Source organism: Lissotriton vulgaris, chromosome 1_1 (genome assembly GCF_964263255.1).
Source record: "Lissotriton vulgaris chromosome 1_1, aLisVul1.2, whole genome shotgun sequence".
Lineage (NCBI taxonomy): Eukaryota > Metazoa > Chordata > Amphibia > Caudata > Salamandridae > Lissotriton > Lissotriton vulgaris.
This window is the reverse complement of record NC_141685.1, coordinates 21280155-21294342: the sequence shown is the minus strand read 5'-3', so window position 1 is coordinate 21294342 and position 14188 is coordinate 21280155. Positions and strand designations below refer to the sequence as shown.

The window sequence follows — 14188 nt, the reverse complement described above, 5'->3', positions numbered from 1 at the left end:
CACAATCCTGTGCGCGCCTCATAATGCTGCTTTACTCTCATTCTAAATGCAGGGCTCTTTGTGGCATTTGAAACGATAAAGAGCGGACATTTAAGAACGAAGAGGCCAGAGTATCAGTCTTCTAGTGGGAAGGCATGAATCATAGTCAGGCACACTACTCTTCTAAGGGAAGTTATTGGGTAATTAGCTTCTTTCAATAAGCATCGGTCATATTAGTGAAGTCAGTCAATGGCATAATGTGTAAGTTTCGTGCAATGGGGCGGACCGGCTGCCTGCTCGGGACGTTGCAGATGGGATTGATCTTGGGCTGGTTGCTCGGCCGTGTTGTACCGCTGCTGGCCCTGAAAAGGGTGTGGACCGGCCAGCACCTGAGGAGTCCTGTTAAACCCCGCTGGCTGTCCATACAACTATATCACTCTTTCATGCCATCTGTTTGTAGCATGTTTCTTTCTAGGACTTCCATCAATGGGTTGCTTGGAAGAGGCTCAATGTTTGTGTTTTCGCCAGAACAGTTTCAAAGACTTCTTCAAATAAACCCAGACTGGAAATCTTACAGGCTTCTTGATTTAGGAGATGGAGAAGTTACGAAAGTCATGGGCCCTCATTTCGAAGAAATCTACGTAACAGAGATGACGCAAACTATGATATGGCAACTTCAGAAAAAAAAGTACAGGGTACTTGAAATAGACGAATGGCAGAACACAGGATTCCAATATGAATCTTCTCGATCGCTGCGATCGACCTGTGACTTTATTAAAAGAAATCCCAAATGTACTGGAGCCAACTAGGGGCCGAGTCATTCTGGCACTGGTTCTTCCCTTTCACCCATATGTGGAAAATGATCTACCGCAAGCTGGAGACAGAACACCACCGACATGTGAGGCACCTGAAACAGCAGAGGATGAACATGCGGATGAAGCAGCGCTCTCATTCACTTGCACGCGGGTCATCTCCAAATTCAAGTGGAAAGTGGGAGAAACCGTCTGAAGTTATGGAAGTCAACGGGAAGGTTTGGGAGGAGCAGGTGAACAGCCTGACTGAAGTTTTCCATGAGGCAGGATTCCCCGTCGAAGCAATAAAGATGTGTTTCCTCTTAGTGTGCCTGAAGGACATTGTTTTATACGGAATCATCATTTTTATCAGCTCGCACCCCGACAGTGCAGACTGCGCTCCCGACAATAGTGGACATATTTTTTATACTTAACTGCACTATAGACCGTAACCAAACAGAATCAATACAGTTGATACAGTGTGACAGATTGCTTTTTGCTTTCTTTTTTTTTTTATTATGGAAAACAAGTGAAGACTGGCACTTACTTCAAAGCATTGTTGAATATATAGGGGCAGATTTATGAGGCCCTTGCGCCACGTTTACGCCGCTGTTGCGTCACGCAAGGCGGCGTAAAATGGTGCATCCCTACGAACGATTTACAACGTGGCGCATCTAGGCAGATGCGTCACGTTGTAAAGCCCTGCGCCGCTTGTGGGCGTTCCGGCGCAGGGTGGGCGTTCCGGGGCAGGTGCGCCTCGCAAAAGTGGCTCAGTGAAATCTATGAGATTTCACTCAGTCACTTTTAAGCCAACGCTGCATCAAAAGCCTGCGCCTGCTTGAAGCAGGCGTAGGTCTTGACGCAGCATTGTTAAAATGGGGCACCCCCGAGCCTTGCTGGAGCTGCGTCGCGCTTGCGACGCAACTCCAGCAATGCGCCACATTTGCGGCACAGATGCGTCACGCATCTGTGCCGTTTTTGCACCATGGTGCGCCGCATTATAAATGCGGCGCACAATGGCTGGCGGAGCTGTGGCGCATGTTAACTGGCGCATCCCTGGGGATGCGCCAGTTAACATAAATCTGCCCCATAGCGTTTTGGCAAATGTTCTTCCATGTTACAAAGTAGTATTTCTGATCTTCATTCTCAAGCACATGTTTTTAATTATGCCAATAAATGTTTTGGAGACGAGAAAAAAAAAAATTGTATCCATTTAGGAATGTTTGGGCGCCGCCTCGCTATTCACTGGGCAATAAAAACAACAACAGAAAAGTGGTGAAGAAGGGATGGAAATCGATTGACCCCGCTCCAAGTCTGCTGGAAAGCGTATTTCAGAGATCTGGGGGCAGATTTACAATAACTGCTCCATCCCTTTATGTTCGCAGGGGTGCGCCAGTTATTGTGCACCACGGCTTCGCCACCATGAATGCGCTGCCACGGGGCAAAAACGGCACAGATGCGTGACGCATCTGTGACGCGTCTTCGCCATAAAGGCGGCTCATTGCTGGAGTCACGTCACAAGCGTGACGCAGCTCCAGCAATGCTCTGGGGGCCCTATCTGTCCAATGCTGCGTCAATCCTTTACGCCTGCTTCAAACAGGTGCAGGCTTTTGACGCAGCATGGACGTAAAAGTGACTCAGTATTTCACTCAGCCACTTTTAGGAGGCGTGCCTGCGCCAGAATGCCCCCCCCCCCCGCGCCGGAACGGCTCCTTCTGGCGCAGGGCTTTACAATGTGGCGCATCTCCCAGATGCGTCACGTTGTAAATACCCAGCACCATGGTGCATCTTTTGCGCCGCCGCTGTTTCACAAAAGTGACGCAACGGCGGCGTAAAAGAGGCGCAAGGGGCTTGTAAATCTGCCCCTTACTCTACAAGGTGGAAATGTAACATTTTTTGTATAAATGAAGAGGCATATACTCAAGGGCTTATCGTCAAGTTAGCAGCCAAAGTAGCGTGCTAACATCCGATAGCACCAATTTCCCTGCAATAGCAATCGCAAAAAGCTTCGCCAAAGATGAAAACCGTCAAATTGCTAATGAGATGCAGAGTAGGCGTTCCCGTGCAAAAAGACGTGACAACACCACTTCTTAACATTCTCAACGACCAGCCAAATCCGCCATAAGAACACAAAACATATGATAAGGTGCGATAGCAGCAGGAATTTAACATCTGCTCTTACCTGGTGTAATGTCAGACGACAATCTGAACAAGACAGGGAGCGAGAGAGAGAGAGAAAGAGGGAGAGAGGGAGAGAGAAAGAGAGGGAGAGAGAAAGAGAGGGAGAGGGAGATAGAGAGAGAGAGAGAAAGAGCGAGAGAGGGAGAGAGAAAGAGAGGGAGAGAGAGAAAGAGAGGGAGAGGGAGAGAGAGAGAGAGAGAGAGAAAGAGGGAGAGAGAAAGAGAGGAAGAGAGAGAAAGAGGGAGAGAGAGAAAGAGAGGGAGAGAGAGCCAACACTGAGGACCCAGGCCTCACTGCTCACCTGCTACCACCGGTGCATGTCCAACCACCGGTTTAGACTGCAGTCCACCAGGTCCCTTATCTGAAACAGAGTCCAGAGTCATGAATGGCAGAGTCCATACAGTTGCACATGCCATCATCGCTTGCCCGCCCCTGCGCACACTGGCTGCTGCACCCCAGCCCCTCCCACCGCCCAGCGACAATTGCACGCCCTTGCGCATCCAGGCCTCACTGCTCACCTTCCGACACCGGCGGGTGTCCAAGAGGGCCCACCACGCGCCGGTGCAAGCTTCAAGCCTGGGGCCCGTGCCCATGGCAGCCTCAGCATCATGCACCCCGCACCACAGGCCACCAAGGCACACACTTGAGTCTGGGTCTTGATTTCGCAATGGCAGAGATCATATCAGTGGACACGGCATCATCGCAGGCTGCACACCTGCTCAGCCTTTTAGGTCCCACTACCTCTGTTTGCCCTAGAGGCCTTGCCACGTGGCAGTAGACCCGCACTGCCCGCTGGCTCAGGCCTACACTGCAGTCCAGCAGGGCTCACCAAATCCTTACCAGTCCAGACCGCCAGGATGGGGTATCATCGCAGGATGCACACCCGCTTAGCTCTTTAGGTGCCCCTACCTCAGTGCACTGAAAGTCACCATCCTGAAGCGGTGTGCCTGTGCCAGACGCAGTGTATCCAGTGCCACCAAATCTGTGCCCCACAAGTCATGGACCCTTTATGATTGAGTCTCGTGGTGCGGACACCATCATGTCACCTCCGGCACTAGGGAATGTGATGAGGTAGGGCCCTAGTCCCTCATGCATAAATAATAACCACACGGATACGCCCAGATAGAGAGTGGAAATGGTGTCCAGCACGTGCGCCCTGCCCTTTTAATTGGCAGGGCCACATGTCCTGTGAAGCATGTCCCGGATGGGTGTGGTGTGGGTGTATACCAGCCATGAGGGAGTGGCTGTGACATGCTGACAACTAGACCTGTGATCAGCAGATCACTACAGGGAAGACCTGGTACATGGAGCGTTGTCGCCACGCCTGTGGGCGTAAGAGGAGTGGGCTGGCCTGGCGTATGCCAGTCCAACGCAAGGGTGTGAACAATGACCCCGGGGCTCTGGGCGTGGTTCCATCCTGGGCTGAACAAGGAAGTAATTAATGCGTGTATCTCTGTTTTAGTGTCGCGCCACCCGGACCGCAATTGGCAATGTATCTCCCTGTGACCCAAGTCCCACAACATGAGTAACATGGACGTAAGGGGGAACCACTGACCCTACATCATCCGTACTTCCACACGTGAAAGATCATAGACATGACACATCTGTTTGAATATGAATGTTTAATGCACATTCAGTGGAGTGTTGCAGCTGGAGCAAGACAGGGCGATGCAAACCCCACTTTACATTTTTGGCCCGTGAAGGGCCAGCCAGAGTCATTTAGGGAATGTCAAGTTCATCAGAAGAGAAAGAGTACAGTCCGAAGTCTGAATGCAGTGTCATTGGTGACCAAACAGAAAATGGCAGTCCATGTCAAAGGTCCACGTTGAGTGTTGCAGAGTGTATCGGGGGACAGTGGAAGGTGATGATGACGAGGGCAGAACCAAGCACAAACCAGCCATATGGCAGAGATGAATGCTACTGCGTCCTGCTTACCACGAAGGCAGATCATCCGCATCTTCATCCTCTGCTGTTTCAGGTGCCTCACATGTGGGTGGTGTTCTGTCTCCAGCACTGGGTGGCAGTGATACCTCAGGGGCTGGAGGTGGAATGTCTGCCACGCTGTGTGGCACGGACACTTCAATGGGCGGAGATGTGGATGTAGTCGTAGCAGCAGCATATATCATTGCAAGGCCTTGTGGCAGTAATGTCATGAGGAGGGTGTTTAGGGCAATGAGGATCCCAGATACCTCTCGCTGGTGTGCAGCCATGGCAGCCGCTCTTTTCCCCTGCGTCCGCTTCATGGTCTCCATTATCCTCCGCATGTGTGCCAACTCCCGGTTGACATCGCTAGATCCACTTTGACTAGACAGTTGTTCTTGTCTCTGAGTGAGGACTCCAGCGATGTCAGCCATGGATCATTGGAGGACATGGAGCGGACTGGGGGTGTCGTTAGGGACTGTGAGTGGTCCCTGATGGGACTTAGATACCCACGTATGGTATCTAGTTTGGCTGTCATGCGGTCGAACCCCGCCCACACCTGGTCAGGCCGTTTCTCCTGGCATCCTAATACACGGCGTTGGAAGGCCAGGTGTTTTTCGTGGGGGTCCTGGGAGGCAGCCGTGGTGGTGCCTGCTGTGTGGTCTGTGAAGGGGGTGGGGTCTCATAGATGCAGCTGGGCTGCCCTGCTCCTGGAGGTGGGGTGCGGAGCCTGTCAATGAACTCTTGGATGGCGTCCGTGTCGAAGGGTTGGTGGTCCTCTTCATCATCAGAGAACAGAGGTTCTGCCTGCTCTGCAGAGATGTTGGTTTTCCCTCTGCAATGTGAAGGGGAGATGTAGTTTAACATTGTGTTCACATGTATGTTGATGCATGGTGATGTGCTCTGCATGTTATGTGTTTGTGCTGCATTTTGGGATAGTCACCCCTGCAGCTCTGATTTTGCTGCCCCTTATCCTTTTCATGCGGTGTGCCTTTCACTTCTCTGCTTATACAGTGCTGAGATGTTGCAGACTTGGGTACATTGGTCTCTTGTTGGGAGTTGGGGGTCTGGGACATGGTTTGTCTGCAGATGTGCTATACTTAGTTGTGCATTTGTGCCATTGTGCCCATCTCTAACGTCCCCCCAGTCCCTGGTTGTTACTCACCCTGGTGCTGTTGTGTCAGGTCACGTTGAGCGGTGTCCGGTCCCCCAACTTCTGCCACGTCTCCCCACTGATGACGGTGGACACCATTTCCTCCATCTCATCCAGCTCCTCCTGTGGCGTTGGACTCCCAACTCCAGTCTGCATTGCTGCCTTCTTGTTGTTAGCGAGTTTCTGCTGGGTTTTGCGCTTCACATTCTTCCAGCGCCGCTTAACCTCTTCCATTGTCCTCTTCAGCACTCCGACTGCATTCACCTTGTCCACGATGGACTGCCATAGTCCATTTTTTGTTGCCAATCACACAGTGGAGGTGACAAACAGTTGTTGATGGTGTTCTACCACCTCCGTTATCAGGATCCTGTTTGCCTGCGGACTGAACTGCGTCTTCCTCTTCTTCTTGTCCTTGGCCTTCCCTGACCTCAAGGTCCCAGGCTGGTCCTCCGGGGGGCTTGTGGGGCTCTGGTTTTCCTCTGTATTTGCTCCGGCTACCTCGATTGTGCTTCGCTGATGTTTTGCTTTTGTTTGTATGTTTTTTCTACTTTTATAGTGATTTTTCCCACCTGCCGTGTGTGACTTGCAGGCCCCGTGAAGATTATTGCTGATTTATTTATCGCGGTTGAACCCATCGCAACTTCATTTGCATTGGGGTTTACATTTTTATTGCCGTCCTGGTGACTTTATCGCGGACATTTGACGCGTTATCGGGAACATATCGCATGTAATCGCCGTGTTGGAAATAGAACGTTAACACAGAGTTATTTTCCCATGAAGGACGGCGATATGAAACATTTCGATAACCGATTTCGCCGATGATTATCACACGTTTTTGAGAAGATCCCCCTGAGATGCGAAGAGATAAGCCCTATACCAAGAAAATGGACGAGAACATGAAGTGGGCTGGACAAATGGAAGACCTACCTAACCCAACTGATAGAGTACCAAAGCGAGTGACTATCATGAACGCAGCCAACGTGGATGCAGAGGACAGAGGCAGGAGGGACCTACCTCTGGCTCTAATGAAGATAATGAATGAATACAGTAAACAAATGCACAGCTCGAACTGGGCTCCCCTGCTGCACCTCGGTTAGACAACATAAAGTATGCCCTCTTCACACTCTTACAACTGTCAGAGTTTCAAGATTTATTGCCAGTCAATTAAGGAAAGAACATTTTACTTTAACATTTGATCTACGCCCGGCCTTTAAAGTGTTAGAGGTTAAAGTGTGCAAAACATGTTGGCAGAAGTCAGTGGATGTCCTTAGCAGACTAACACCAGCTGGACAGGGTATGGAAAGGAACAATGTGCAGGCACAGAAAGACCTGAAATGTGTGTTGCTGCCCCACTGACATCCCAGAGTGCACGCACAAATAGCTACAAAGACTGGGCTTCATTTATGAGGCTGTGCGTCACTTATTGTGACGCACCAGTGGCGTAAAAAATGCACCTTGTTGCGCCATATTTACAAAGTGACGCATCTAAGTAGATGCGTCACTTTGTAAACCCCTGAGCCACATTATACCTGCACCAGGTATAATGTATGCAAGGGGGGCGTATTGACGAAAGAAAGGGGCGTAGAAATGACGCAGTAAAATCTATGAGCTTTCACTGCGCCACTTCTAGGACACAAATGCGTCAATTTCTTAAGCCTGCCTCACAGCAGGCGTAAGACTGTCGCAGGCCATTTCACATGGGCCTTGCCCCATGTGAAAGGACACATTGCTGGAGTTGCGTCACTTTTGTGACACACTTCAGCAATGCGTCACTTTTGCGCCATACAGATATCTCAGAAATACTGACGTATCTGTAACTCCTTGCGACATGATGCGTCATATTATAAATATGACGCATCCAGCATGTCGTAAGGAGGGCGCAATGAAAAGTGACGCATCGCTGTTTTCACGCAGTGATGCGTCACTTTCATAAATGAGGCCCACTGTACATTTGAAGGAACAGTTTGCACAAAATGTATCTTATTGTGGTAGGCGGGTGGATCGGTAGGGCAAATGATCTTGACAGTAGGGGAGTTGTGGCCACCACTATGGCTTAGCAATCCTTGCTGCTGACTCAGGGATCTGTAATCCGTCCGTGTAACTTTTTCATTAGTAGATTCACACACACTGAGCTTTGGAGATTCAGGAGTGATCCACCGACTGCCAGTGGCTAGGATTTTCTGGATTAAAATGGACAAAAACGAATGTCAGATATTACACCTTTAGATAACAGAAGCGCTTCCGACGCCATTAATTAAATGCTGTTCAGGGCTTAGTATGTCAATTAGGGATGGACTGAACTGGGACGCCAATGGCACAGAACTGGATGGTGCCTCGGGCCCCCACTGTGCCACATATCACTTTGAAAAATGCATTTTTGTGCATTTTCAAAGCATGTGCAAATTACCATCAACTTGAAGTTGAAGGAAATCAGCGTTTTCTAAATGCACAGTTCGCATTTAGGCTACGTGCATCGGCATCAGGGAATGACCAATTGCAAAGTCCTGAATGCATTCGCCATATAGGTAATTTCAAAAAATTGCAATTACCTAATTTGCAAATACAAAGCCTTTCATGCTTCAGAAAAGTCCTTTTTGCCCTCGCGAGGGCAAAGATGCTTGATGCATGTGGCTCTCGATCTTCTAAAGCTATAACTCTGGGGTTTGACCTGTGTGATTTCCGACATGTCCATTGAGAGTGTTTTAAGTAGCATCAAAGGTAAATATTCACAACATGATGTTCAGAAAAGCAGTAAACTGAATGTTTTCATATGTGCTTGATGTGAACTTCCCAAAACTTGCGCACAGAAAATAACAAGAGACAAAAAAGGGGTTCCTAATCCCCAAATAGCAAAGAAAGCTTTGGGGATTTGTGGCTAGGTTAACAATAAAACACTTTAAAATATAAGCTCTTCGTAAGGAAGAAAGAAAAGAAAGAGGATAAAGGCATTCAAGCAGCATGCACGGGGCTGCTCGATCCAGAGGCAATACTCCATGGGAATTAACTTGACCCTACCAGGTAGGTCGCTCCCCCTCCGCACAGCACCGCCTGTGTGTCCCTGCCCCAGCCGCCACTGCTGAAGGTTGAGGCTCTCCTCAACCCGCAGGCTACCACCTGTGCCTCATTTCTGGTGGCCAGTGGTAGGTCATAGGTTTGTTCATCTCTGCTATTTTTCCTTCTCCTACCTGGCCGCCAAGACCTGGAACTCCCTTCCGTCCGACCTGCGCCTGACCCAAGACCACCTCTCCTTCAGGAAGAAGCTGAAGACCTGGCTGTTCGAGCAGTAGCGGCACCCCCCCCCCCCTAGCGCCTTGAGACCCTACGGGTATGTAGCGCGCTTTACAAGTTTCAATGATTGATTGATTGATATTGTATTTTTTGTATTGCCTTTATTATCATTTTTTTGTGTGCCTGTGACTGCTGTTCTCTTTCTTCCCCTGCTGCCGGTACTTGATCTGTGACATTTTTTCCTTCTGTTCGCCTCGATGTCCCAGTGTCTCTCTGCCCGATTTTACCTTCTGTACCCCTCGCTGTCTCTGTGTCTCTCTGCGCCCGTCTTTGTCTTTTGTTCCTTAAGCTGCCCCTGTAACCCTCTGCCCTTTCTTGCCTTCTGTTCCACTCGTTGCCCCTCTATTTTTATTTATTTATTTATTTATTTATATAGTGCGTTATTACCAATAGGTCTCTAAGCGCTTGTACTTGTAAAGACCGAACATTACAAGAAGCAGGCAGTCAGATTATAGCATGCCCCATGCATCCTGAAAAAGCACCGTTTTTAACATCCGCCTAAATGGCAGTAGATTGGACCCCTTCCGAAGGCCGAATGGCAGTTTGTTCCAAACTGCCGGAAGGATAGTTGAAAAAGCTTGTCCACCTTGGGTGGACAGGCGGTAGCGAGGGATAACTAAAAGAGTATCCTCAGACGAGCGCAAAGATCTCCTAGGGGTGTACTGCAACAATCTGGCTTTGATGTAACTAGGCACATTGCCATAGACTGCCTTATGTGCTATGCATAGACCTTTGAATATTATCCTCTGCCTGATGGGGAGCCAATGCAGTTGGCACAGGAGAGGAGAGGCATGCGTACTCCTGGGTTTTTTAAAAATCAGTCCAGCGGCATCATTTATGACTTTTTGCAGTCTTGAGAGTGGTTGCTGGGGAAGCCCTACATAGAGGGCATTCCCATAATCCAAACATCCTAGGATCATTGCAGACACCACGCTCCTTAAGGTAGAAAAGGACAACAGTTGGGAAATTTTTCGCAATTGCCTAAGGAGGCCGACGCATGTGCCCACCACATAAGACACTTGCTTCTTCAAGACAGGTTACCATCAATGTGGATGCCCAGACTATTTTGTGCCCTTATACCTTCTGTTCCACTCGTTGCCCCTCTATTTTGTGCCCTTTGCCTTCCGTTCCCTTAGTCGCCCCTCATCGCTCCCGCCGCTGCGTCCCCTGCAGCCCGCCCCTGACAGACCCCGCATCCTGCCTCCCAGCTTCTCCTCCCTCCCACCTCGCCATATATGCTAGCCGCTGCCCGGTGAGGAGAACGACCCTTGACCCTACCAGATAGGTCAACCAAGAACACCATCAACATCTCGACCAGCACCTATGACACTCTCAGCACTGCCAAACACATGCATTTCCAGAACCACACAGACCCCAACTCCACCCTCAGAGGCCCCCTGTTAGACGGGACCTGGAGGGTCGGCCGAGGACAAGGGGAGAGGTCTCCGGGGAGAGCCATCTCCAGCGATCGTACAGACAAGTAACTTCCCCCCCCACAGAATAGGCACCACACAAGGATAAGATTTAACGTTCTTTATAAGTAATCGTGAAGTACGGTAGAATGGTACAAGGAGGTCTGGACTCAGGGGTCCCCTCGATTCTAGTCTCTTGGATGGGAAAGGGGTAGCGGGGCAGTCTTATTACCAATCTGGTAGTTACGATGAGATGATGGGTAGCTCACAATCCTCGAGCTCGGCGTTCTTGAAGGACGGGTTGCGGCAGCGCCAGCAGATCCCAGAGTGGTCGAAGGTGGCAACGGTCCGTGGCAGCGCCAGCAGGTCCCGACGAAGACGGTAGTTACAACGGGTCGCGGCAGCGCCAGCAGGTCCCAACGAAGATGGTAGTTACAACGGGTCGCGGCAGCGCCAGCAGGTCCCAACGAAGATGGTAGATTGCAGAGGGCCGCGGCAGTGCCAGCGGCAGGACGACAGTTCACAAGGCAGGGCTGCGGCAGCGCCAGCAGTCCGTCAAGGATGAGTTCTTCTCGGTGTCTCTCGACTCCAGGATACAACTGCCTTCCTGCTCTGGAGCTGCCCCAGTTATAGGTCTGGCGCCCTTTGATGTCCGGACCCTCGCACTTGGAGGTCGGGAGGTCCGGGATGAGGGAGTCCAGACACCCAGCAAGGGGGTGGAGCCAGCGCCCGGGGAGGCTGGGGGCGAACGGCACCTGGCGGGGGAGAGCCATCGATACTTCTTTCTCCCATTGACCTGCCAAGTGGTCCGTTCACCTCCTGGGTGGATGGTGGTGCCGGGCTGTCGGGGCCTGGCCAGGCCCAGGGTTGGGGTCGAGCTGAGGCCACGCGGCCTCGTGGTGCAGTGTCTAAGATGGCGGCCGGGCCGGGCAATGGTGCTGGTGGTGGCCCTGGCCGGTAATACAGAGATGTCCGGGAGCAGGGGTCCCGTAGGGGACGGTTTGCGAGTCGCTTCTGTGGGTAGCACCTGGAGAGCCGGTGCCTGGGCCCTGTCGTGCGGGGAGGGAGCCAGCCCTTCATGTGGCCTGTCCAACATGCGTCCCCCCCAGCTGAAGGCGGGGAGAGTCACCCATCTTCTTGGGGACTTTCCTCGTCGAGGCGGAAAAATCGTGACAGGCCATCCGCGTTGGCGTGATCCTGGCCAGGGCGGTGCTCCACAGTGAAGTCCATCCCCTGCAGGGATATGGACCATCGCAACAGCTTGGGATTCTCCCCCCGCATCTGCATTAACCATTGCAGGGGGCGATGGTCTGTTTGCACCCGAAAGTGGGTACCGAAGAGGTAGGGCCGGAGCTTCTTGAGGGCCCACACTACTGCGAAGGCCTCCCTCTCGATGGTGCTCCAGCGCTGTTCCCGGTCCAGTAGGCGTCTGCTGATGAAGGCCACTGGTTGGTCGACTCCCTCGGGATTCAGTTGCGAGAGGACGGCCCCAATGCCATGGTCGGAGGCATCAGTCTGGACGAGGAACTCGCGGCTGTAGTCGGGAGCCTGGAGCACAGGGGCGGTGCACATGGCGGCCTTCAGCTTCTCGAAGGCCGCTTGACAGTCAGGAGTCCAGTTGACTCTTTTTGGCTGGTTCTTGGAGGTAAGTGCCCTGAGGGGCCCCACAATGCTGCCATAGTCCTTCACAAACCGCCGGTAGTATCCGGTGAGCTCCAAGAAGGCTCGGACCTCGGTTTGGGTGGTGGGTGGTTGCCAGGACTGGATGGCAGCGATCTTGAGCTGGAGGGGGGCCACCAGACTGCTCCCCACTTGGTGTCCGAGGTAGGTCACGGACCCCTGGCTAATCTGGCATTTGCTGGCCTTGATTGTGAGGCCGGCCTGTTGGAGGGCCTGCAGGACCTCTCGGAGGTGGTTGAGGTGGTCTGACCAGTGGCGGCTGTACACTGCGATATCGTCCAGGTAGGCGGCGCTGAAGTCTTCGAGGCCCGCCAATACCTGGTTCACCAGTCGCTGGAAAGTGGCTGGAGCATTTTTCATGCCGAATGGCATCACTTTGAATTGGTAGTGGCCATCCGGGGTGGAAAAAGCGGATCGTTCTTGGGCCCTGGGGGTGAGGCCGATCTGCCAGTACCCCGCTGTCAGGTCGAAGATGCTGAGGTAGCGGGTGGCCCCATGCGGTCGATCAGCTCATCTGCTCGGGGAATGGGGTGAGCGTCGGTTCGGGTGACAGCGTTCAGACCCCGATAGTCAACACAGAATCGGAGCTCAGGGGTGGTGCCGGGGGTAGCAGCTTTGGGGACCAGTACGACTGGGCTGGCCCAAGGGCTGTCCGAGGGTTCGATGACTCCGAGGGTGAGCATCTTGGAGACTTCGGCTTGGATGCAGGCACGTACCCGATCTGGCATGCGGTACGCCCGATGTCTGATGGGGGGACTGTCCCCCGTGTCCACGTCGTGTAGGCACCAGGGGGTGACCCCTGGGGTGAGGGAAAAGAGAGCTGCGAACTGCAGCAGGAGCGCCCGACAGTCTTGGCGCTGCTCTGAGGTCAGGGCATCTGACAGCCGGACCCCGTCGACCGAACCATCCTTTTCACGTGTCCTCAGTAGGTCAGGGAGGGGCTCGGAGTCTTCTTCTGTCCCACTGTCGGTAGCCATCAGTAGGCTGAACTCCGAGCGCACAAAGTGAGGCTTGAGTCTGTTAGCGTGGAGGACCCGGAGGGGGTTCCGGGAAGATTCCATGTCGATGAGATAGGTGACGGGGCACTTGCGCTCGACCACCTTGAAGGGCCCCGTCCACTTATCTTGCAGGGCACAAGGTTCGGTGGGGGACATCACCCATACTTGCTGGCCAGGTACGAACTCTATGGAGGAGGCGTTCTGATCGTACCATTTCTTCATGTCCTCCTGACTGGCTTCAAGATTGGCTTTGGCGATTTCTCGGAACCGCCTGGTCTGATTGCGGAGGGTCAGGAGGTACTTGTAGACGTCTGGAGGGGTTTTCAGGGGGGCCATCTCCCAACCTTCCTTGACTAGGCTGAGGGGCCCTCGAACAGGGTGCCCGTACAAGAGTTCGAAGGGGCTGAAGCCGAGGGACTTCTGAGGGACTTCTCGGTAGGCGAAGAGGAGGCACGGGAGAAGCACATCCCACTGGCGGCGGAGGGGCTCTTCTAACCCCATAATCATTCCCTTGAGTGTACGGTTGAACCGCTCAACCAGTCCGTTCCCCTGTGGGTGATAGGGGGTTGTGAATCGGTAGGTGACCCCGCACTGCTGCCAGAGGGATTTCATGTATTTCTAAATGAAGTTCGTGCCTCTGTCGCTGACGACTTCCCGGGGGAAGCCCACTCGAGAGAAGATCCCCATTAAGGCTCGGCCGACCACCGGTGCGGTTACAGTTCGAAGGGGGATGGCCTCGGGATAGCGGGTGGCATGGTCCACCAGTACCAGGATAAAACGATGTCC

At 52.4% G+C, this 14188-nt stretch overlaps 1 pseudogene; it reads left to right on the top strand.

The window, feature by feature from the left end:
- The first annotated feature begins 290 nt into the window (after positions 1-290).
- Positions 291-1204, top strand: LOC147737002 (protein-L-histidine N-pros-methyltransferase pseudogene; annotated as a pseudogene).
- Positions 1205-14188: the final 12984 nt, after the last annotated feature.